The 25,953-nt window shown below is 37.1% G+C and overlaps 2 protein-coding genes across 3 annotated transcripts in view; one reads left to right on the forward strand and one right to left on the reverse strand.

Annotated features, from left to right (window-relative positions):
* The window catches only part of snphb (syntaphilin b), a 1,167,912-nt gene that overhangs the window by 846,251 nt on the left and 295,708 nt on the right, over nucleotides 1-25,953 (reverse strand). The window lies entirely within an intron of this gene.
* The window catches only part of LOC103384745 (vitamin D3 receptor A), a 51,242-nt gene continuing 31,734 nt past the window's right edge, over nucleotides 6,446-25,953 (forward strand). Inside the window, exons 1-2 of the mRNA XM_008318391.3 lie at nucleotides 6,446-6,601; nucleotides 7,466-7,631. The gene's annotated coding sequence lies outside the window, so the exon portion shown is untranslated. The remainder of the gene's footprint in view (nucleotides 6,602-7,465; nucleotides 7,632-25,953) is intronic.

Raw genomic sequence — 25,953 nt, forward strand, 5'->3', positions numbered from 1 at the left:
ATGTGTTTCATGTGCGAATACTTCAATGACAGAAGTCAAGAAACATGCTTTGTGTTCCTAATGAAATGGAATGTAACAAATAAACTAGTAAAAATGGGATTTTAAAAGCAGCTTGTTAACTTGGACCAAAAACAATTGTTCCAAAATAACTTGGCCGTGGGCTTGAATGGGGCCGTACGGCAGGCTTTATGTGGCTCCTGTGTTCATTGTGTATTATTGTCATTATTATCCAGGGACCACCACGAGGATCAAAACTGAGTAATAAATCATAAAGTTTTCTTTCCTCACACGAGTATTTCGCTGCTTTTATTAGCAAAGCATTCAGATGTTTTGTTGAGTGAGACGACAGCTTAACATATTGACTTTTCGACGTTAGGCTGTTCTTTTTGGCTATTTATCAGTGTGTTGGACAGCTGTGTCTGTGTGCTATTGGCTAAATGTTCTCATTAGGAATAGCTCTGATGCTATTGCTAACTTGCAGGCTAACATTTCGTCCTGTGGTAGTTTATTTACATGTATAACAGGAATATATGCAATAAATAAATACACACGAAATGTCCTGCAAAAATAAGAATAAAAACGAAAAACAAAAATCTGGGGCGGGGGTTGTCTTTATTAGATTTTAGCTTATTCTGCGTGATCTAACTTTTATCTTTTTCCACACCTTACAAAATCATTAAAACTAGATCTTGGCTGCAATGAGCCAAAAGCAGCTTAAGAGCTGACAGTTTTTTTGTTATCTTTTAGATATCTTTTAGCTTATTATTCTCTATTTCTGAGGTTTAGTGTTTTTTGCTGACAGCCACTGTGCAGTGTATGTTTATATAATACTTCAAATTAATTTGTGGAAATCTGGGCACCTCCAGTCAAACTATAAGCCTACGTATTCTAGAAGGAACCGTTTGCTTTAGGGGAATTTTGACAGTTTTAATTCTGGATCTCCCTGAAAATGAAATTGAACTCTCCTTGATGTGGTTTGTCAGGATTTTGGAAAAGTCTACAACGGTGAAGGCTTCTTTTTCCTGCTGGCGATGGATTATCTCCTATACATTAAAGGATGGTGGTCTGGGCAGCTGCAGGTGTTTAAAATGACAGGTTGTATGGCCGTTATACATCCTTCACTTTTGAAAATGTGCTTTGTAGTGTGTTGTCTCCCACTCGTCCACATTCCTGAAACCCGTCCAAAAATGTGCTTTGAGTTTTTAATGTATTTTCTTCTTCCTGCAGGTACACATAGAGGGCAGAAAATAGGAAAATGTCTTCAAAGAAGTTGTGAGGGCTCGTGATGTGGGCATGTTAAAAAAAAAACAAGATAATGTGAACCAGGTTGAAGTTTTTTCTTCCCAGCATGTGCTCATATTTCTGATAATTCACACTCATTTTTGGATTTTAAAAATAAGATTTAAACTTTTATTGAGTTCAGCAACTTTCTTTTCTAACATTTCTGCCTGTGTGAATAGATTTTGTAGATTCAACTGATTTGTTTTTCTTCTGAGACCAAATGATGGATCAGCTAAAAGACATGGCTTACTGTAGCTCCAGCGTACAGTATTCCATGACTTACTAAGCCTGAGTTCCAGCTTCTCTCTGCTATCGAATTCCCTGCCGTCTGATCGGAAAGAATGTGATGAATTTGTTGTGAGTATGGCTTCAGTTTATTGATGTTGGAAGCTGATGATGACATTGTCGGAATGTTTGAGTATGAAGCGAAGATGAGAAAAAAAAAACAAAACAGCCTTTAAATGAGGACGCAGCGCAAATTTGAGCGCTGTTTGAGCCTCTGTGTGGTCACTGATGCCCCCAGACAGACTGTGGGTACCAGGAGGATGGCACTGCTACCAATCTTCTTGACGGTGAATCAAACAAGAGTGTTTGCCCACTGCTGCAGCATTCCTTTAGGTTTGTGCAATTGCCCTGCTCCTTCTCCCCCTGTATGTGTGTGTGTGTGTGTTTTCTAAAAAGCCCAGTGTGAGGACTGCATTCATCCCAGCAAAGGTCCAGTCATCTGTGAGAGTCGGTGGGCCAGAGCTCGGCCCGCTGGTGACTATTTGCTTTTCCAGCTGTTTCCTACGCTTTCCTTGTGAGTGAGAGAGTGGAGTGTGTGTGTGTGTGTGTGTGTGTGTGTGTGACAAAATAAGATGGAAAGATACAGATAGAGACAAAGAATGAGCTCCAGAGAGAGTGTGTTTGTATGTGCTTGTACTGGGATCACCACTTCCTGATATTCTGTAATGCATGTGTGCTCAATGTCTGGGCAGAGGGCCAATCATGGCACCTGGACAGGTGACTTGTGATGATTTTCTTCTCTTTTTCTGGCTAAGGTTGTCGTTGAGTTGCCTTTAATCAGTTTCTGAGCTAATCCTAGCTATCTGCCCGCTAAATTCTTAGCTACATGATTTTTCTACAAGTTAAGATTTGAATTTATTTATTTATTTTGACCAGATTGTTTGTTTGATATTCTTGTAACAACATTTTCGTGTTAGTTTAGCTTCTCTATTATTATCTTGATAATCTAGCAGTTTGCTGCTGTTTTTAATCTTAAACTATTTAATTTTTCTAAACAGAATTTAGAAAAAACACATTTATTTATCATAAATTTGCCTACTTAGCGCACATGTTTGCTTGTCATTTGTTGGCATGATATTTAGCTATTTATTTCTTCGCTACCTCTAATTTTTATGTATTGCCAGTTGTGTTTAGCTTGTTGCTTAATAGCACCTGATTTCTGTCATTTTTTTTGCAAAATTTAAAATGTTTTCTGGGTAAATTGAATCTAATATTTTTCATGTATTAAAATTACTCTCTGGTTATTGTTGTTTTGTTTATTTATGTACTTATTAGTTACTTATTCTTGAATTAATGTTTTTTTTTAATTTTGTGAGCCTACTGCAGTGCCATTTACTTTTCAGTCTTGTGAAACTCGAGAATAATCTTTTTCAAATATCTACCAAAAAGGTTTTTCACTAAAATATCTTTCTTAACTGGATTTTATTTACTTTAGATTAATTAAAAAAACATTTTCATGCATTGAATTAATATGATAAAATCCAGTACATTGTTTTGTCAAATGACTATTGTCTCAGGTGTCACAGGAAGAACAGTGTGCTCTTCATTCAAGCACCTGATACCACATATACTCTCTCCCTTGCTCTTATAAACACCCCCCATCACACACAGTGCTGTATAAAACCCATTTTGCGCATGTGCTCACTCTAACACACCCATACGCCTGGCTGCCCCTCATACAGACTGATCCGCCTCTTAGACACAAAGCCACGAGGGATGGCCTAGATTCCAGCACATGTACACACAGGCCACCAGCTGTGAAAAAAGCATTTAATGCACACATCCAAATATCAACCTAATATATACAACATTAGCATACACATGTGGTATGCTCAAAAATCTATGCTAACAGAAAGATATGACAAATGCAATACAGGAATACACTGTGCGCGCTCATCCAGATGGACGTGTATGAGAATAAAATAGTTTGTTACATTTATTTTGTGACTAACCATATCTGATTGACATTTCCATGTGAAAAGAATTCAGCACTAAAAACTCAACTTTTATATGGCGTTTAATAATGGCATTTATTTTTATTAGTCAGCAGGACAATACACGTGAAAAGAAAACGTTGTTCTTTGAAGTCGCTAATAAAACAGCCCTTTATTCATTCATTTATTATTTATTTCCCTCCAGATGATTCGTCCTGTCAACAGCCGACAGAGACACCGGAGCCAATAACAGCCGAGATAGGAGAACACTTTTAATCTTAGGGTCAAATATATGAGAAGAATGACTGACTTCCCCACTGAGGGTTAATTTAGAGCGCCTAGTCACCTTTATCCTCATTTGGACAGTGTGAGGAAGCGAGTGTATGCAGGAACACACACACGAGAACACTTGAGATTCCAAACATAAAGACCGACTTCTCAGCACTTGGACCCAAACCAGTGACCTTCTTGCTGTAAGGCAGCAGCTGAACGCACTGAATCTTGTATGTAGCACGGCATTTTATAGCGGTGTGTAACAGTGTTGCATAGTAGAATATGTCATAAATTTGTATAGAATATAATATAATTTCATGTATGACACGGGGATAATTTAACATAAAGGATAAAATAGAACAATAGAAGATTCTTTGTTATGGTATAGAAAAACAGAGCATTTACTGAACGCCTTTGATTACCATAGCATAGAATAAAACAGAATTACAAAATATGGCATTGTAAAAAAAAAATTGTTACATGGTATAGTAGCAGTACAACACATGTACAGTACACAGCGTTTTGATAAAGGTTGGACTGCATTAGCCATCAGCCAGTGAAGGCAGCATGCAGCCAGCTGTTACTGTATAATCCTGTTGACATAACTGTAATGACAGGACTGTTCATGTGAAGGATGTATGTTTTTGCAGCTTTACATCATCGGCCACATTCACTCATAGACAGCAGTGTGGCTCATGTTTGGGAACGTGCAAGGCTTTTAGGGAATCCCACAGTGGATTCTTACATGATGACCCACTGCTGTCCTTTATAACAGTAGTCTGATGGTACAAATTATGTAATAGAGGAGAGGATTGTTTGTTTTTAATCTTTTTTATTTAAATGTAAAGTAAAGAGGACCGTTGGTCCATTCACAGGAATCCTAAAGCCACGATTGAAGGAGGACAAAAGTGGAATTATCAGGAGACTGATGCCGTAGTTGTTTGGATGACTGGAAATTGGGCAGAGTGTGGATTACTCACTGGCATTCTGCCATCATGGATATCCTTCTGCTGAAATGTTTGGCGGCCAAAGACATGGAAAGAAGAAAGATCCCCAAGTTCAACCATATTGGTCCCATTTATCCTTGAAACAGTTAAAGACAGAAATTCCTGGGGTGAAGCAAAGTATAGCTTCAATAGGACACTTAAAACTTTTCCTCCTATACGGTAAAATGATGCTGTGTCTGCATGTATACATGCCCTGGTCACACGTGTTCCTGGTATGTGTGAGCTATCAGTTACCTTCCACCAGTTTCCGGGACAGAAAGATCAGAGGGGAAACGAACATGGTAGAAGTTTCATATATTATGTATAGGTGAGGTGTAAATAATTGAAGATAAGAAATAACTCCAACATTACAAAAAAAGTGCAGCACTGATAAAACATGGAACTCTGGACTAAAGGTGTACCTTAATGCACATATGGATTTATATCTTTATATATATATTTATATTTAGTTTCTTCATTTACTCTTAAAATGTTTTAATGTACACATTTTGAAGAAAAATAGGAGAACATAATCCATCTCTATTTCTCATGTTTCAACTCTTTGCTGCTTATAGAGTGACTTGTGGCTGCACTTCAGGCTTTGACCTTTTTGATGATTCATGATATTTGAAAGAATAATATCTGTTTTAGTTTTTTTACTCAAAACTATTAACCTTATATTATACAATATTATATAATATTATGTTTTGTTGTATCTATTTTATTGCTATGCAAACACATTTAATAACTTCTTTTTTTTTACCCTTTTGTAAAAACAAATTAATCTTTTCTAAACTAATTTTAGGCTTGCTTTTATTTACGTGTCTTGTTAACTTCAACTTATTTCTACTTGAGTATTTATATTGTAATTTTCAAATCTTTCCGGCTGCAATACTACTTTATAAATGTTAGCTAATTTAAACCACTTTTTAACTACATTTACCCCATTTTTGCAGAACTAAATAGCTAACTTATAGCACAAACATTGTCACATACTTATTTCTCCTTTATAATATTTATACATTTAATATTTATATTCTGTTATAATTTCTGTGTCAAACACAAACAATAAAATCTCTTAAGAGATTGTGTTACATACACAGGTGTAATTATATATTAAGCATGTTAAGGGACAAAACAATTCAAACAATTTAGTCCATTGGAGATCTATGCAACTGCTAAACTCTGTTAGACAAATTTGTGGTGTTTTCATTTTTACTAATATTATTTTGTGATATGCAAAAACTATTTCAGCAAAAAAACCCAACTTTAGTTATTTTTAAATTATAGTCAAGTGCCACTAAGGAATATGTATTAACAAAATACAGATCATGGTGCTATTAAAAAAAGTTTAGTATGCTAAAAACATTGTAAAAGCTAAACGTACACAATTCTATTCCCCGAATGCTTTCTAATAAATTATGACACAGTGATACTTCCCCATTTAGCAAAACAAGTCTACCTTTTTTTTCTTTGTTTGCGGTTGTAATCTTAATGAATCACATTAGTGCCACAAATACAATCACACTGTTTACCACCTACCAGGACGTGTGACTGCTGCTCTTACACGTCACGACACACCCCTATATGGCAGGGAGGTTTAGAAAGAGATCGACTGACATTTTGTCCAATGATAGCAGACCTGCTCCGGGTATGACGCGCTACGATTGGGTAAACGGGAGGAGATTACGTATATATGTATAGATATGTCCCTGGCTGCTAAAGCCGAAAGAGGAGGGATTTAAGGAGAAGTGTGCGGTCCTGCAATGTTGATACAGACCGGACAAAAAAACTGGACTAAGAGAGAGTCCCATACGTTTCTTTTTGCATGGATTAATTCGTGTAAGTTGATTCGCACTTTACCTTTTTAAAAGATGTCAGATGTAGCCTGTAAAAAGATCTGTACTGTTGTGCTTTTATGACTCGTTTTGCTGCTCCTAGGCCGTAACGCACACGCACACTTATACGTTTTTACGGCCAGTAAAGTAAGCTGTAGCGTTAGCTTTTGTTAACGCTCTCCCCCAGTGTGGGTTGCGGTTATTTTGACATGCCACCGACTCAAACAATGTGCCCAGTCAGCTTAGGCGCAATGTCATTGTAGGAGAGGCCATTTTTTTTACAGCAGCACCGCTTCTCTATGGGATATTAATAACAACAAAACATATATAAAAGGGGGTAAACTGCGTCTCCTAATCTAACTGGTGTTGCTTATTGTCTCGTAATCGCCCGTAACGGCTACAGAAACTCTGCAAAAATCATTTTAAGAATAAACACGGGGAAGTTGAGTGTCAGAGTGTGGTTTGAAAAAACTTAATTTCAAAAATAAATATGTTAACTTTACGTTTGTGCCGCAACTTCCCTGCTATTAGCCCAACACATTAAAGGCAGCGTGCAGAACTACTAAACTTTGACATTTGTCTAGATTTTAGTGTTGCACTGTCACAAATCTATCAGCCGGATGTCCCGCAAGACCTTAAATGTTTCGACAAGGGTCTAAAGTCCAGCCGTCGATGTTGTTTACCCTTTACTAAAGCGGGGCCGCAGTTAAAATGCCAGATTGGTTGAATGACGTTTGGTGTGAAACAGCCGGACGTCACATCGGGACTCTGGCGTTGGTGTGAGCAGCCTTTACCCCGTTCCTTTCCCTCTGCTGACCGTTAGATCGCCCTGCCTAATCCACTCCCCTCCCTTTTCTTTCTTTGACAGTTTTGTTTTATAGAGGGGAAAAAGTTTTTTCAGCGTGGGGAAATCGTTAAAGGCTCGCCTTCAACTCCAGCGACACGGAGAATTTGGGCGACCTGGCTCCAACGTTTGGGCCCCCGCTGTGCTGCTGCTCCCGCTGCTCCCAGTTAAGGTTGATATGACACATCAGGTAAGAGGCTTTTCTGACAGTTTCTTGACAAGGTTTGCATCATGCAATAGTTGAGGAGCTAGCAGCTGCAGACGCAGCAACACAAAAATGTTGCAGCCTTGCTCTTTGTTTCCCATTGCAGAGTCGTGCTTGTTGAGGTGCGTGAATACCCCGTGGCATTTTCACACTCTTATGTGATTAATTTGTCTTTTCTGCAAAGTTGCACACCAGTATTGTCTCTTTTTGTCCTCTGTGTTATTATTATAGGCGGGTGCTTCCCTCCACATTCCACGTGTGTGTGTGTGTCCGTCTGTCTGCTGAAGGGGCTAGTGCGCAACCTCCCGAACGCATTGGTAGAAAAAAAAACAACAACCCTAAATTGTTAACAGTGCACGGGTTTATGCTTACAGTCATTGTTTTTTTTTAGAGTGAATAGTGATGTTCGCACGTCGTTCTAATTGGAGGTGGTTAGCAGCTGATATGGGAGGATGCAGCTCCTCTGAGGCAAGGAGGACAAAGAATCAGATAAACGTGGATCCGAGGGGGAGCAAAATGCACGTGGGCTGCCAGACCTTAGGCAATGTCCACAGGACTACGTGTGAGCTTGAGATGTATTTTTAAATATTGGATGGTTGGTTAATTTGATATCTGATCTTCACCATTTAATTTACCCATAAAAAAATAACTAATATCTATCTATCTATCTATCTATCTATCTATCTATCTATCTATCTATATATATATATATATATATATATATATAGATGAGATGTATGTACACACACATACACAGTATATAATGATCCTGTAAAAGGTAGAAAAGATTGAAAGCATTGACATCCATGCTTTATAGTTTCTATTCCTGTAGCCATTAGAGGGCTTTTACAACTCCATAGTTTGTAGTCTTGTTTTAATTGGATGGGAGAATAAAGAAAAATTTCACACCTTAATTTGGTTTGGTTCACTTACTCACTGAGCTTTGAAACCAGGTCAAACTACAGGGACAAGGGTTGCTGGGACAACATCACACAGTTTCAACAGCTACTCGTTTGGAGTGATTTTGCCCAAAACAAGTACTGACCAGAAAGGAAAATGTGTAAGAAGATAACCCGGCTCATCACTTGGCTGGGACTGAAAATGGAAATCTATCTCTCTATCTTCAAATCATCCATTACCTTTGCATCTTCTAATTTCCATTGTTGACATTTCTTTCTAACCAAAACACATTGTGCTCCACATAACTTCCTCTCTTTTGTTCACTGGATAGTCCATTTGCATTCCCACTTTAAGTGAACTGCACAAGGCTTCTTTAGCAAATGAACCAAGACCCACATTGTCATGTTGTCCAGTGTTTGACTATTTGTTCTCCACGAAGTTTCAATGAGCTTTTATACCTGCCCAAACTAAGCAGACTATACGGGATAACACAGTCTGGTCCATCTGAAATGGACCAAACAGCTCTGACTCAAATCGCTCTTCATTTGAAATGCAGGTGGTGAAAAAATAAATATACAGTATGTAAACACTTTAATCATACTTATTGTCAGAGTTTTTTTTGTTTTGTTTTACATTGAGCTCTTTTGAACAAGACCTAAATTACACTGCGAGTTCCCAGGAAATAGTTTATTGATGTTACAAATTGTGAGCAAAATGGCCTCATTTCCTCCAACCCTGTAGAGTTATTTCCCTAACAAGTGGACTATTTTCCAGGGCTGTAGTTGTAGTCATAGCTGTATTTTCTTTTTTTAAATATACTGTCCAAGATTGGGACTCATGTTAACAGACTGGCTAGGCTATTACAAACAAAAGCACATGTACCATGCTTGGGAATATATATATATATATATATATATATTATTTACACTAAAAAGGTTAGTTGGGGTAGTTATACACAGCCTTGAATTAAATGAAATAATTGATATAATTTCAGGGAGAAACAAAAGGAGAGAGGGTGCTGCTGGCTTTACAAACTGCTGCCCTTTGTGTGCGTTGTGTATTTCTGTGAGTCTATTGAGGCACATGCGCATGGACAACATAGAAGGTAGCCTTTCTTCTACAGATACGCAAACCGTCACTGTTTTTATTAAGAAAAAAAAAGAGGGAGTGCACCATGAGCGTAGCTCAGTCCAACAAAAAGAGACATAACATTTCTGTGACATTTAAGGTCCAGTCCCCAATTTTTGACTGTTACAATGTGTCAAGACAAAATAACGTCTTGGTGCTTGCTTAAAACACCACAGCCATGCTCTGATTCTGGAGTGGGGTTTGGGACCAACCAGTTTAACCTAAGCTTCAGATTTATCATATACATTACTGTCATTGAAAATATGGTGCAACTTCACTGTCTGTGTTTGTGCTTCAAGGACTCGTTCTACCTTTTTGTAGCAATAATTTCTTAATATATAACTATTTTCTTAAAACCACATTTAACACAATCATTTAAATAGAATTTTTCTTTGTAAATTTGTATAAATCACTCCGCTGCTACCGTACTGTTACCACATACTAAAAGCTGCAAAACATAACTGACTGTACTCTACCTTTATGTGGGGCCCAAAGCTTAGATTTCCAAGACAGCATGGTTTCATGTTGCCAGCTAATAGGCATATAGTACATCATGCACTGGGTCCATGAAGTCAACATTTGTCACAGCTCTTAGAATTTGGGACAAGGCTGCCACATTCACACAGCACAAAATCACCCACTAAAAAACCTGGCCTTTTTAGCAACAAGCATGAGTGCAATCAGCTTCTGAGTCTTTCATGGTTGAGTCTGTAAAATGTCAAATGCATTTAAATGCACTTTCTGCCTTCATATCTGGCTTAGAAGTTACAAAGTCAGATTTTAGTGGAATGTAACTCTCATCTGAAATTGCTGCCTTGATTCCTTCATGTAAATATACATCCCACCATCTATTACCTTGGTGTAGTACACAGCCTTTTCTGTAATAAGCAGCAGAGGCACATTATACTCTGGAGATTTGCATTGTGCTGACTTATAGTCAGGTTGTAAAATGATAACAGATGCGTGTGGGCCTCAAGGTGCAGCTTACCGTTGTATAACATAAGCAGATTCCCTCCTGTGTGGAAGGCTTGTGTGCACACATTGACACATTGGTGCTAATGGGTTTACACACTGAATAGCTACAACTTTGGATTTTCCAGTGCTTTGTTTAGTTGATGCAGTTTATAGAGGGGGCAGTTTATATGTGCTTAAAAAGCCATATTTGTAACAACGTCGGCAGACTGTTGGGGTTGATCTCAGAAGCAGCTGCTCTGGGTTTTAATGCTGAATAATGCCTGTTGAGGAAAACAAAAGACCAACAGGTCGCACATGTGGTGGGATTTCCCCCAGTGCTTCTGACAGCCAGTCTGACTGTGGTCATTGACAAAGATCCATGTCGCTGCCTCAGATTTTTGACGGAGAAAATTTGGACTTTGTGCCAAGTTAGTTATGTGTATGCTAAAGAAGAAGTTGATCTCTACCAGCAGGGTGTTGTAGTCTGTAGTAGGCAATGGGAGCTAAAGACCAGAAAAACCTGAATAACCTCCATTGTCAGATGCTATACACCAAGATTAAAGGATATTTTTGCTAAGATGACATCCCCATGAATTCCTCTTTACACAGTCTTTCAAGGCCTTAGTTAAATAGTTATATAGACCTTTACAGATGAACGGTAAAAAATATCTTCAGTATTTTATAACAACATTAAAATCCTGAAACATTACAAAAGCACATAATACTTATTTTGAAAAGGCAGTATTAAATGTAATTATTTTTAGTACTATATAAAACACTAAACAGAGAAGTATTATGTTTTAACCGAACATAATGGCAATAAAGACTATTCTATTCTATGACTTATTTGATTTGCCTTTTATACCTCCCCTTTTATGCTGTCACAACAGATGGTCCTATAAACTATAAAAAGGTTGTAAGGCACAGTTTTTTAACACTCAATAATTAAAATTAGTACCTAATACCAATCAAAGGTACTCTCAAATCGTTCCTGATTCACAGGCAGGGCTGCAGTGGTTTTAACAGTGAAGAATGATACTTTTAGTCACCTTTTTACAGAATATACTCTACTTTGTTATTTTTAACCACTGTTGCTGTTTTATTTTCTATGTTAGCATCAAACTGAGTGTAGAAACAGTAGTACACCCCATTAATTCAAATTGGTCTGCACTCTTTGAACTATGTTCTAAAGGTGATTACATGACGATCCAGTGCTCTTTACCAGGGCTTTTGATATTTGTTTACAGTAGTGCTTGGTTGTGTGTGTCCTGTTTTGTGTCAACTCTGTGGTTGTAGGTCTTCAAAGTTCAGACAAATATTTGTATGCTGTTTGCAAATTAAGTCGCACAAACCAGATTTAGATAATTCATAGTATATATTTTTAATATTAGCTATTAATAACTAATAATTTTATATATTTTTTAAATTATATTCTTGCATTTATGATTCTAGAAGACCATGTTTGCTTGCTTGACAAATTAGCTAAAAATGAGCCATGAAAGACTGATATTATGTCCTAGATAAAGAATTGCCAAAATTGTCAAACCCCCCCCAAAACAAATCTAATGCAATGTGGAAAAAGCCATCGTATTCGTAGGATAAAATGTTTATTTTAGCTCAAATAAATATAAATCAGAAAGAAAAAAATTGTAAGAAAACCAAATGTTGAAAAAAAAGTGTAAAAAAAAAGTGGTTAATAGGCAGATAAAAATGAAAGCTACAGATGTTTAAGCTTTATTTATTTTGTCTTAAAGTGCTTTAACTGGATCTAGGGAAAAAGTTACCTAACAACAAGAAGACTACTTCTTTTCTTACCACCACCACACTGCTGCAATTTTAGTCCCAGCATCCCTTCTAAATGTGAATGTGCTAAACAGGGGCTAATGGCTTCCTTATGAGGGGTAATTGTGTGGCTACTACATAAATGTAGTCGGGTTTCTGGTGTTGTGGCTGGTGTGATTAGGGTCTTGTTTGAAGACCCTGAGGGGCTTGGCCAGATCAACGTCAGTAGTGGCTCACCTCATTGTTTAAGGTCACAAAATGCCATGCAAGTATTGCTTACAGAGTGGTAATTTCTTAAAAGGCAGAACAGCTAAAAGGTCTGGTGGTGGTAAACCTTGGCTTACACTGTTGAGATGACAGGGTTTGTGTAGCATGTTGTGGTCTGGGGCGGCTAAACACGACACGAACGTTGATGGGTTTAGAGGATTAGTTTCCATGAGACAAAAATGTAATCACTGTTTAAAATAGAAGACTGTTTGGATCCTAACGTCCACATCAGGATGGGGATGTGATTAACTGAGTCTGTGCTGCTGTGATCAGAAACAACCAATATGATGATGTTTATTTCACGCTGAAATTCATATCTAGCTGATGATGCAGACATTTTATACAGTTTTCAACAACTTATGATGGATGAGTTTGAATATGGGAAAATTCTGTACCAGGCTGAACAATACAAGTCACATGCTGCAATTCTAGTTTGATGCACGTAAAGATAGTGAAAAATATGAATCTCTTAAATTCTTACTAATGCCTTTAAGCCTGCTGGGTCTTTACCATAGCGATTTGTGCATAAAGCGAGAGATTCCTGGGAGCTGTTTATTCTGCGTGTAATGATCTTAAGTAATTTTACCTGTCAGACTGACTGAAGGTGAAGCATAGGCCTTATTTTCTATTAGCAGGGTCATGTGCAGCTTAACGGGGGCCACAGAGAAGTTTAAATGCTTAACAGAAGACTAAAATCACCCTCAGTCTGACATTGAGTATGAGTAAGTGTTCAGGTAGCAGCAGCATATTTCACAACCAGTCCTAAATGAGTAAATTCATGCTACACAACCAAAGACAACCTTTAAGACTTGAATTCTTAGAATACAAATTTTTGGAGTTGCTGAAACATTTTCTGAATCATAGGTACTTGTTTATTGGTCCTCGAAAATGCTTGAACTTGAACATTTAGTTTCAAGGACATTGTTTTCATGCAATCGCAATATGCAGAAAAAACTATTATTAATAGTAATTTTTTAAGTGATGCCACTTGTGTTGCACATCATGTGAAAATAGCTTATATTTTACTACATAAACACAGCACAAGTGGGAGTGTTTTCTCACCACACCACCACCACACAAATACAGGCTAATGCTGTTGAGTGTTGAGTCAGAAGTCTGTCTGTCTTTCCTGAATACACAACCAATTCATTGACTTTGATTTGACTTAATTGGAGTCAGACTGTCCAACTACAGGCTAAAAAAGTTTCCTCCAAGCAGACCAAAGTCTATTTAAACCATCATCTCCTTCTGTGGGGATAACAAGACTTGGGTTCCATTGATTTAAAACCAAGGGTATTTTAATTAGACTGATGTAAAGGTTAGGTTGAATGCGTTTTACCGCCACATTAAAAGCACAGTCTGCTCGTTAGTGCAGTCACCCATTAGACCTGCAAGTAGGGCTGTGTAATTAGGTTTTTTATGTAATAATTTATTTATTTGGTCTTATTAGAGTACAAATCACAGTCATGTATTATTATAAGCAAAATATTTTTGTGTGCTTTCAAAAATCCTTATTGACATACTGTAGGCTGTATACTGTTGGCTGTATAGCTTTGTGACCTTTGGTTCTAATGTTTCACCATTTGAAAATGGAACAGATGCGGTCATAGCCGTAGATTTAAGCAGTAGTAGATCAGATTAAAATATTTTAAATTTATCTAATACAAACTTATTTAACCCTTTTTTTCTGTAATAGTCTTTAGATAAAACATCCTGTGTTCAGATTTTTTGGGACAGACAGACATGCTGCCGCTCCTTAGGTTTACACATGTATGAAAGTTTGGGAATAACATCATTGTTGCTGTCATCTTTTTAATATTATTTTCCAAAAGTGGGTGTTGACATTTCTGGAAATTACAGGGAATCATCACGGAGCGAGGAGGGGAGGGAAAACATTTGCAAATGCGAATCGGCCTCTGTGTCGGTGTTGCTCACTCTTTCTGTGTCTGTCTGTTGAGGCCCTGTATAAGGGGCTTTCAGTGAGCTGCTAACCCTCATACCCAACCTTTTCTTTTTTTCCCACTCCGGTCCTCATTTTGTCTTTCCTGATGTTACTGTAGCACAGAGGGGAAGGACAAGCCCACTCAGTCCTATTGGTCGTAGCTCAACAGGCCCCCCACAGCAGGCTCCACCCATCCCATTCCAGTTGTGGGATGAGAAGTGATCCAAAAGTTTTTGTGGATGACTAGGCACGCTGTGATACCCATGCTATTTAAATTCTGCTGGTAATCCTACCTTAGGTGAGAAAAGTCTGAGAAAAGTTCTTCACTTGTAAACCAGATCTATTATGTTGTTGTTTTACATTATAATCTCAGTTTGAGGCAGTGAACAAATGAACAGAGATTGAAAAAACGCACACCCCTGTCTTTGGGTTTTAGCTCTGCTACTAGTCTGTTTATTCATTCATATATAATCAGAACGGCAAATGTCAATTTCAGAGACTCTTCACTTGAATCATGTAAAAAGGGTTATAAAAATGGGTAAAGTGTCATTGATGGATTGGATAATAGATGATAAATAATTTATTGTCAGGGTGATTTATAATGTAACTCCTAAAGTGTCTGCTTTTTGTTAATTACACTTATGAATGCAGTTATTGTTCTGCTTTTATCTCTCCCTCTTACGACTTCATCTCCATCCTCCCTCTCTTGTCTCTCTGTCTGCTCCTTGTCTCCTCCTGAACATATTCATTTATGCAGGCACTAAACCCCAGTGTTATTAAGACCTAATCCAAATTGCAGGATATCCTTCAGCACACATCCCACTCAGAAGTTTGTCGGTTTAATGATTATGTTTTATATTACCTTTAAACGTGTAACTGTTCTCTTTACACAGAATTTGGTACAACTTCTCTAAAATGCAAAAAAAAACCAAAACAAAAACATACCATTGCAGTTGAACACTAATATGTCAAACACAATGCCACAGACAGACCTAAAGTGTGCCCACTTCACAAACTAAATCTGATTCTTAAAATTGGCCTTAATTAGGAAACTTAAACAAATGGCACCTAAAGAGATGAAGACACGGCCAAGTTTACCGTTAGGGCGCATTCCATTTTTTTGTAATAATATAGAAACAATACACATTAGTGCCAACTATTATTTAAGTGCAGGTTATGGTCTTTCTTGCTGTATACAATTTTTATAATCTAGCTTGAATAATAAGTCTTCATGTTATCCAAAATTTCAACTTGTATAACCTCTTATAAATGCTCCTCCAATACCCAGTGTTAGTTAGGTGAACATTTGAAGGTTACACAGCTTATTTATAGATTTAATTATATCAACTCTAGTAATGTTAAAAATTAGACTTGTACATTTTAATTATCGGTCCCTTCAAAATGTAGAAGTGAAGCTAATAAAGCGGCAGAAAAAGACTTTCAGAAGTGTTGGTATTTATTGCTTCTTCTGAGGTGGTCAAGGCAACATTTTATTGGTATCCCTTTTTCCTGTTTATTGAAAACAGCGTGGATTTAATGCAGTACAGCTTTGCTTGTATTTTTTGTTTTGTTTACTTGTTATAGTGACAGTGGGTCTCGGATCAGTTTCCTTGCAGTAAAGTCTTGATTTGTCTGGAACATGCTCCATCTCGTTACTGTTATGCAAACAGGCATCTGTGCCGTATTTCTTTCTGATATCACTTTTACTTTTCCCTATCCTGCACCGCCCACATTCTACTCTTTCTGTCTTCCACTGTCTGTCCTCACATTTGTCTTTCTAATTCTTTCTTTTTTTGCCCTGCCCCATTTCCCTCATTTCCCTCCTGCTGTGCTTTGTATTATGTAGCTTTTAAAGCTCTATTTGCTTCTGGCAGGAGTCGAGAGTCTGCTTGGGTCCGATTTGTTTTAGTGCTTCGCTGATGGCTTGTTGTATACGCTATGCTCGGGAGTCTTCAGCTGAAGGGAAGAAATTGCTGTTGTGCACAAATACTCACATGTTGCCCTTCTTCTGCCAAACATGTGCACACTGCATGCTGCCGTACCCTCCTAACAAAATAATTATTGCAGATTTTTATTTCCAAGTTGCTTTGAGATGGTTTGTGTGATTGGATAATTTATTTGGCTTATTGGTCTGCTCTGTTTTGCCAGTGCATTACCTAATAACTTAATGAAACGATACTAGATTGCCACATACAACCGTAGTGGATTTAATTTTGATAAGAGGCCTGTTGAGCCCAAAGTGATTGATATGATTTAAATGCTATAGAAAGTGCATAGTTTTTAATATCAATTTAGGTACTGTATATGGGATTTTTTCTGTGTTATTTACTGTTTTAACTTTTATTGTTTTTAGTGTGAAATAAAAAAAATCTCATCCTATCTGTTTATTTAAAAAGAGGTTTGAAAAAAACCCCAACGTATTTACATCATTTATAAAATTAATAAAGTCAGACATCAAAGATGAGTGACAATTGTTTTTTCTTCTATATCAGAGCTAATTTCTTTTTACTGCTCCTTCAGAGAAAACTGGAACTCTAAATGTTGTAGACAGGATACACTAAGACATTCATTTGTAAAAGCTTTGTAGGCTGTAGGCAATCTTGTTTTTCTGTATTTGCGGTGAGTACATGAAGAAAAAATCAATTAAAATGAAAGCAATTATTTTGTCAAGTATTATAAAGAAAGGTATGTATCTGAAATTGAATCAATATGAAAAATACACACACACACAGAAGGCCATGCACACAGGCACACACACACACACGCGCACTCTGGCACTGTTATTAACAGGAGCAGTGCAGGAAAGCTCAGGCCACCAAGGCTGATCTCGTAAACTAAACCTCAGACTGACCATCGTCTTTAAAGTGAGCACTCTGTGAAATGGTCTGTTTGCAGACAAGTCTACTTGTGTGTGTGTGTGCGTGTGTTTGTGTGTATTTGGCAGTAAAGTGACTCTAGCCACACCAAAGAGAAAGAGACATGATTACAGTGTGTTTTCATCTTCCTACCCGCTCACCTTTAATAAAATCCTGGCACGTCGGGCCTTGAGGGATGTGTTAAAAATGTAGGTCTGTAGTTTGGGTTGGTATTTAGAGATTATACATTTTCCTATTATGCAACTCAATTACAAAGGCATTACATTTTTGAATAAGTATGTATATTTTTAAATTTCTTACAGTTTTATTGGTTTGGTCCCTGGTTTGGATGGATGGAGTTTGGGTTTTCTCCAGGTATTCTAGGTTCCTCATACAGTCCTACAACTGGGTAAATTGTTGACTTTCTGCAAACAGTGACTACTGGGATTGGCTCCAGGTTTCCTCTGACCCTGATTGATAAACCTACAGCAGAAAATATCAATATTAAATATGTAAATTGCTTGACTGTAGTGTGTACTTTTTAGTACGGCTGCTCTGTGAAATAGGAATATTTAAGTGATAACGACTCTGTGAGGGGTAGAGCTGTGTGAGATTATTTTCTGTGATGATGCAAAGTCCAGATAAATACATATCGTAATCCCTGGCAGTTAAGATTATGTTACACCACCAGTCTCTGGTGCCCTCTCTCCTCTCTCGAGTACTTCTCGCCCTCCCACATTAATATTGTGCGATCCAGGTGCTCTGTTTACCAGGCTGACTTTCTCACTTTCACTCATTCCCCATCTGTTCTCATGGAACTACATGGAATAGATATTAGTGGCCATCGCTGCAATTTCATATTACTGGCACTTTCATGATATCACCTGTGTGTGTGTGCATGTGCATGAGGATGTATTTTCAAACCAAGGCTTGTCAGCACATAGTTGTAGCTGTCATGTAGAAGTGTGTAGGTAAATGATACTTTGGCCATGTGAGGATTCTGATGTGCTTTGGATCTGATACGTTTTGTGATCATGCATCTCTGGGAATGCATATCAGTCATTGTGTCCATAAATTGAGTAATAAATTTGTGGGTAGAGTCACAAATGACACAGCTGTTTTCTGAGTGACTCCACTGTTTCTCAACACTATTCAGACTGGCTTTTCTTCAGTCAACTCCAAACACTTTCCTCTATCACAGTTTTCCTCTCTCTTCTCACTCCCCTCAGATTGTTTTGTCCTTCTACTCCATTATACCCCCACAGATTCATTGTGTAAAAGTGTTAGTAGCCTGTCTCCATGTATTTACAGTTGGCCATTATTGTGTCCTGGACTGCAGCTCACTTGTGTGTGTGATGCATTTAGAACACTGTGGGAGTTCTTTTAGATGCTGCACAGTAACACAGACTGTCCCACATGGACGCTGTAGTGAAATGTTTTTTGACTACGGCACTCATTTTCATCGATGTATGAATCGTTTCAATGGGGTGCACTCAGATAAACTGTGCATCACATGATATTATATTATCTATGTCAGGACCTCTTGGTCTCAGTAGATCTGTAAAATGTGTCACCTCATCTTTAGAAAACACGCAACCAGATTATTTTCCGGTGTAGCAGTGACCAGGTTATGAAAATAACATGTTTAACTCCCTTTTCTTGCCCTTGTTAAATATATTTTAGCAACATGTATTTTTTTAATTGATGTAAAAGCCAGGGTTGTTTAAACCATAATAATTAATTATTAATAATATTTGTATCTAAAAGTTTAGATTATTTGTTTGACTTTTTTGGATTATTTAAATCTATTCTGCAAGAATCATGTAATCCCTTTATTTAGTGCGTTTCTGAGTGAAAGTGAAGCAGGAAAAAAAAACCCACAGAGTTTTTTTTTTTTTTTTTTCATTTGCGGCCAAACAATGGAATGTTTTAGACTGGTCAAGTTAGGTCGCCTGACCTCAGTCCAACTGAACATGTTTTTCACCCACCAAAGATCATACTCAAGACAAAATGTCCTGAAGCATGTGGTGAGAGAACAGATGTCTGGCCACGTATCACCTGGAAAAACGAACACAGTTCTTTTGAATAATAGTGAAACCTAAAAACATTACGTATTTGGTAAATGTTGGTTTTAGCTATCATAATAATGTTACTTGCAGACGTAACAATCTTTTCGCACGTTTCTTACTTCAGTTTACCTATTGTTGCTCTGCGTCAACTGTACAGAGATACTTATAAGGAAACCGAGTAATACTTGGTTGTGGTAAAGTATAGACTTTCAGCCTCATCATCCAGGCTGAGAGGCCCCTCGCTGGCCCAGAGCCAGGGGCAGCAGGGAGGTGAGGAGCTTTAATTTACTTTAGCCAGGGAAAGATAGAGTTCACACAGGAGAGAATTGTACAAAAATGCATGTTGGACAGAACTGATCATGAAAACTTAGAACATGTCTTCTGAACACAAGCAAAGACATTAGAGCTGTCAGTTTTTATAGATAGTTGTAGAAAGTTCAAATTTGAAGCGTTACAAACCCAGTCAAGCATCCCTGGGGCTGGCTGACGTACATACAACATAGCCTTGTTACAACCTGATTTATTATACCCAGTTTTTCCAATGCATTTACATTGGGCCCATAATCAATTATTCAAAAAATATCATCAACAACAAGCTCCAGATGAACAAATGAGGTGGTGAGATGTCATAGACACATGATACGTGTCACCGCCCCATGTACACGTGTAGCGCGTGAATGTCAAATAAACAGTTATATGAAAGCCAAAGCCTAATAACAGAAACATTTGACCCCCTCTGTTCTCACTGCTGACATGTGGCAATAAAGAGAAGATGTGAATTTGACAAGATATGTGATATAAAGTTCAGAAACAGGACTAGCATGCATTTTAACATTTCTTGCTTTCCCAGAGTAGTAAAAACTGATGACTCTTGTTGCTTCTGATTATCTAACAATGATGCAGCCACTGCGGAACTTCAACAAACTCCCCCTTAGGTAGTGTATCACAAAGTTAGTTTTAAGATTGATTGCTTAAGTCTTACCTGTTCCTGTCTTAGTATATTGCCAATGCATTGCACTTCTGTGCATTATCACATACTTTTTTTCCCTATATTTCAAAACATAAAACTAAATAATTTCACACTCTTAGTGTTACTAACTGTAACACTGTCAGTGTCATAATTTGTCTTCTAATACCATGAGGGATATTCTGCTCTATTAGCCATAATAAAAGGTAATGCCAGAAAACAATCTGTTTATGTAGTATGGGATGTAAAAAAAACATATAAAATGTGTTGATTTAAGGGTATTGTTCTATAATGGTTTTACAATAATTTCATAATCATCTCGTTTGTCTCCTTAATCAAATCAAATCATGAGGTACCCACCCCTACAAACTACAATATAGTAGATCAATACGTGTAACTTTTTAGCTTCCATTGTTCTCCTCTGTAAAAGACCTTTAAACAAGCTGTTTACATTTCAAACATCACTTGTGATCCTTTACTGTTCTATTGTGATTTAAGACTTACAGTAAACAAACTAAACATGTTTTGTCGATTGGTCTGGGAATGACTAAAACCTACCATTCTTTCATACCTTGTAATTTTTTCCTAAGGGCTGCTCAATACAATCATATTTACTGTTAATCCATGAATGTCCTAATCACTTATGGAGAACCTGTAGTGCTGTGTCAGTATAGTCACAGTCAAAGTAGCTAAGCACAAAGCAGTTTGTGTATTTTGAGAGTGAGTATTGGCAACAATGTGTGCCAAATATGCGACATTTGTTATAAATCCAAATGCATAAGAACTGGCACCACATTTACTCTGAGCCTCTTTGCTCAGCCTTCATAGTATCCATCATGTAATATGTGCATATAAATTAGTTATATTTTTCCCTGCGGTGCTTTTTTGCAGCTGCTGTTGAGCAGTTGGATTTATGCCTCCAGCGTGGTGCTGACTTTAGATTAACGGCCAAAAAGGAGAATGCTATTATGTATATGCAGGTATTATAAAAGAAGCAATTCCTGTTTCTAACCCGAGGCGTCTCTGAATGTAAACAGACAAATGTAGGAACACATTGTTCCGTTTTAACGTATACCGACAACACATCAGGATGTAGTCAAAGGCTTACAGTAATGTATGGAGTAATTTAGGCTGATTTAAGTGCTTTCCCAAAAGAGGTTTTTACTCTCTTCCAATATGCAATAGTGGATGTTCATATCTTTTAATGTTTTTTTTAATTTGTTGGGTTTGACTCTAGAAAATGTCCTGTAGAATCTTCTGTTTTGGAAGAAGTGGTGTGTGTACAGCAAATTAAATGCTATTTCTTTTAATCTCCCATCAAAATCAGTAAAAACGTTAGGAAACCCAAAGTCAGAGGAATGTGGACCAGAAATTAAAGACTATATTATCATCAGTGAAAAATGCAAGTTTAAGCTGCTGGTCACATCTAACTAACTAACTCTAAACTTGATACCTATAACAAAAGTTTCAGGTGTGTATTCACCTTTGTGGTGTACACAAATGATCCAGTGATATGATTAATGTAACCCAAGAAGTAGCACACAGCCCTTAAAACCTGAAGGAAAATATTTTAATAAACCTAATGGAGGGTTATATAAATACTGTATCTTTTTTTTCTGAAAGTAAAGTTCAAAGGTTCCTCCAAAACTTGGCATTGTGTTTGTACTTTGGTTGATTGTTTCAACAGGAATCCACAATGTTTACAGCACTATTTGTTATTTAGGAAGGGCATGCATACACACAAAAACACAACCCATTGAAAGGTTCAACAGACTAGAGTAAAGAATGGAAAGTGGGGTAATGATTCACTTACACTTATGCACTTGTAATGGTGCTTAACAAAGTTAGGGAGCAGCCTCCAAAAAAAAAAAAACAACCCTACAGCTCTTGTGTAGGCAGAGAAATACATAGTATGTGTGTACACCAAAAATACCTGTACACAAAAAAAAACCTAGTGATTTAGAAACGTTAGTGATGTCTTTGGTTGCTTTGAAGGACTGTCTGGCTTAACATGCTAACAGCAAAACACCATATCATCACAGTCTTCTTAGCATGATGCCTCAATTAAGGCTCTCATTTTTTCCGGTGTGGATAAGTATGCGGACACATCCATAATATCACTGATGTTTGTCGAAAGGATCTGTTGAAATATTCTTAATAGCTTCCGTGCTGTTGTCATTTTTCTGGCATTGTCCTTCTGCTGATGTTCAAATGCATATTGTTACTCTAAGTATTTTATTTTATTATTTCATTATTTAATTTATTTATTCTTGGGCCAAAAACTGTTGTAATTGGTTGTTTTAGGTCTGTTTTAGTTGTAGTCTATTTGACAGCAGGATGTCATCCAAACTGTGTTCCATTTAGAAGTAAATTGTCATCCTGGTGCATTTAACATTTAAACACATTTAATATGTGTGCTGAACATACAGTACATTACACATCATTGTAAAAAAAAACCTTCAATCTTAACTGTCTTCGTATATTGATGGTACCAGAATAACTACACTGATAATTGTTTTTTTTGTAAATACCCTGACTATGTTATGAGAATATTCGAGCAGTTGTAGTCCTGCTGATAACAGGATGTTTAGATGAACTGACTGAATGTAGCTGAGCAGCAGATGTTCACACTGTTTTTTTTTTCTTAGTTGTTAGACAAATTTCTTTTAACAAAATACCAAGTGTGTCCGTGTGTGCTTATGTTAGGGAGCATCTTTATATGTTGGTACAGTATATGTGTGTAACCACTAAAACCTGCCAAGATGTATGGTTCTTTACCCAGAGAGGTAAAAACAGGCATCAAACAACAGCTGCAACTGTCTTGAGTCTATACAGAGGTAATGATCTGTAATCTACTCTCTCTCTGCTCCATCTAGCAGGTCTGCATATTCTTTAATCTGCAGGTCTGAGTAATAGTATTAATCTGGTGAGGATATCTTATGTCTGGCTTGAAAACACTTGTGCCCTGCCCAAATGCACGCGATTACACACATAAATTCACACCGTCCATTAATCTAAGCACAGTGGTAGCAGAGGGGACATGAAAGTATGGCTAAAAGTCTGCACTCACACTTTTGTTCTGCCCACTCCCTCCCTTATGCCACTTGTTTATAGTGGTGCTGGTCACCGCAGAGTTGAAGCTGTCAGTCAAAATCATGTACTAGTTTCACATGTGGTCATTCCAGCTGCCCACTTTTGTTGTTTTTAAACTAAAAACATCGGTAACAGAAGTGTACATTATGGCTTCTACTAAGACTTGCTTCTCAAATCCTGTTTTGACAGTTGCTTATCATTGTGATCATTTCTTTCTGTCATAATAGCAAATAAATGTCAACAGTTTTAGATGTTGTGATGTGAGCTCCTGTGTGATTTTTCAGGGCGTGTTATTGTCTGTAATGCCACAATTTTTCCATCTCTCTTTTTTTGTTTTTCTCTCCTTGGTCGGGTTTCAAGAACGGCGGTTATGCCAAGGAAAATAATCCATAAAAGCAGTTGCAGCTCAGACAGCTTCAGTGACATCTCTTCAACAGAAGTCAGTGTTTTTAAAAAGAGAAATGTCTTTTTGTTCAAGAAATTCCAAATTAAAGTCATATGCGTAATTTATAGATTTTACAGTATGTAATGAATCAACAAATCTGATATTCCTGATGTTTTTGCAGTGCTTTCTAGCTTCTCCAAACATCAATCTTTGTAAATACCAACCATGTGCACAGAGGGCAGATAATAACAGTGCAGTTTTTCATGAAATACAATATTGAGAGTCATTAAAGATTCTCACCATAGTTTTTAGCCACTGATGTGACATCTGCTGATGCACTGCAGATACAGATACTTTAATGTTGGTATTGTTATACCAGATATAAATCATTAAATACATTTTTAAATAAATAGGTAAATTTTGCCAGACCACTTTGAAAAAGTGATTTTGAAAAATATACTATATATAATAAAGTTTTAGGTAAGACGTATTCGGAAAAGTCATAGAGAAAATACAAAATTCTTATAAATTAGATTACTTCAGGCCAGCTGAGCAAATTTAAGTTAAATTAAATTAGCATATTTATGTCATGTTTCAGCATATAAATCTTTTAAAGAAGGTAAAAAAAAAACATGAATTTGAGGATTAATGTATCGCAATATATTAATATATATTAAAATATATATATAGTGCAAATATGCTAACATTTCATAAAATTGCTCTAAGGATAAAAGTTACACTTTTCGAAATCTGTTGAATGGCTAAATAAATATTATAATATTTGGGAACAGCTTCAAGGAATATGACAATCTTTTCAATGATAGGTTGCCTCATAAAAAGGGAAAAGTACTTGAACTCTTGCTTTGGGGAGTAAATATATCACATGTGATACTCTATTGGTGTTTGACTTCCTGTACTTGGAATGCTTCACATTGGATATCAACAGATACACAATAGTAAAGTAAATAAATACAGAAAAAAAAATCTGTGTAGCTATTCTGTATCAATAAAAAACAGCAACAGTTGCCAATTACTTTGTTACACCCCCGGAGGCTTTTTATGCTTGGTCAAGCCTTAAATAAACCCTGGGTTGTAATTGGTTGTAATGTTTTCACTTGGTTCTGACATATGCAGTGTGGGTGTTTAACTTCAGTTGCACTGAAATGTAATTTATACATGTATAAAAAATATTCTATGTGGAAAAAAAACAAACAAACAAACAAAAAATGACTGCAATGAAGAAGAGTCGGAACCTAAGAGGCGAAACTGATAGACTGATTCCAAAAGACAGCTGCAGGGGAAAGTAGAGGGGGAAGTGTGACTGAAACGGTAGAGAAAACAAAGATGTGATGTTATGAGTAAGAGCGTGAGGGACAGAAAGGGGAGAAAGATTATGCTATGAGAGCGAGAAAGAGAGAAAAAAGGGCATACTAATGTAACTTTACTCCATGTGTATAAGAATACTTTGCCATTCCACCTGAAGTTACTCCTCTGGGTTTGAAGATTGCATATGCAGTACCCATTTCCATAGTAAAACTACCCGGTTTACCAATTGGTGAACATTTTTGAATCTTCTTTGATCTTGGCATGTCTGGGAACCAGTGGTCTCATACTAGGAGGATGTCTTTTTCCATTGCTTGTGTAATACACTTTTGTCTCAAATCTTAGGTCCACTTCTATGAAATTGGTAAACTAATACATGGATACTTTTGGATATTTTTTTTCTGCTGCTGTTAGCAAGTAAGCCCCTCCTATTACAGACTCTTTGACTTGTAAACAGCAACGGAAAATTAAAAAGCCTGTGTCCAGACATCAGTACATATGTGCTGCTGCTGCTTCTTCAGTTGTTCTAACACAATAGTGAATGTTTTTTGGGCAAGAGGCAGGGATGCTGATGAGGACACAATGCCCTTCACCAAGCCAGCTGAGTCTTAATACTGAGCAGCTTTCACTGCAGGAGATACT

This window comes from Cynoglossus semilaevis, chromosome 10 (assembly GCF_000523025.1).
Source record: "Cynoglossus semilaevis isolate Cse_v1.0 chromosome 10, Cse_v1.0, whole genome shotgun sequence".
In the NCBI taxonomy this organism is placed as follows: Eukaryota; Metazoa; Chordata; class Actinopteri; order Pleuronectiformes; family Cynoglossidae; genus Cynoglossus; species Cynoglossus semilaevis.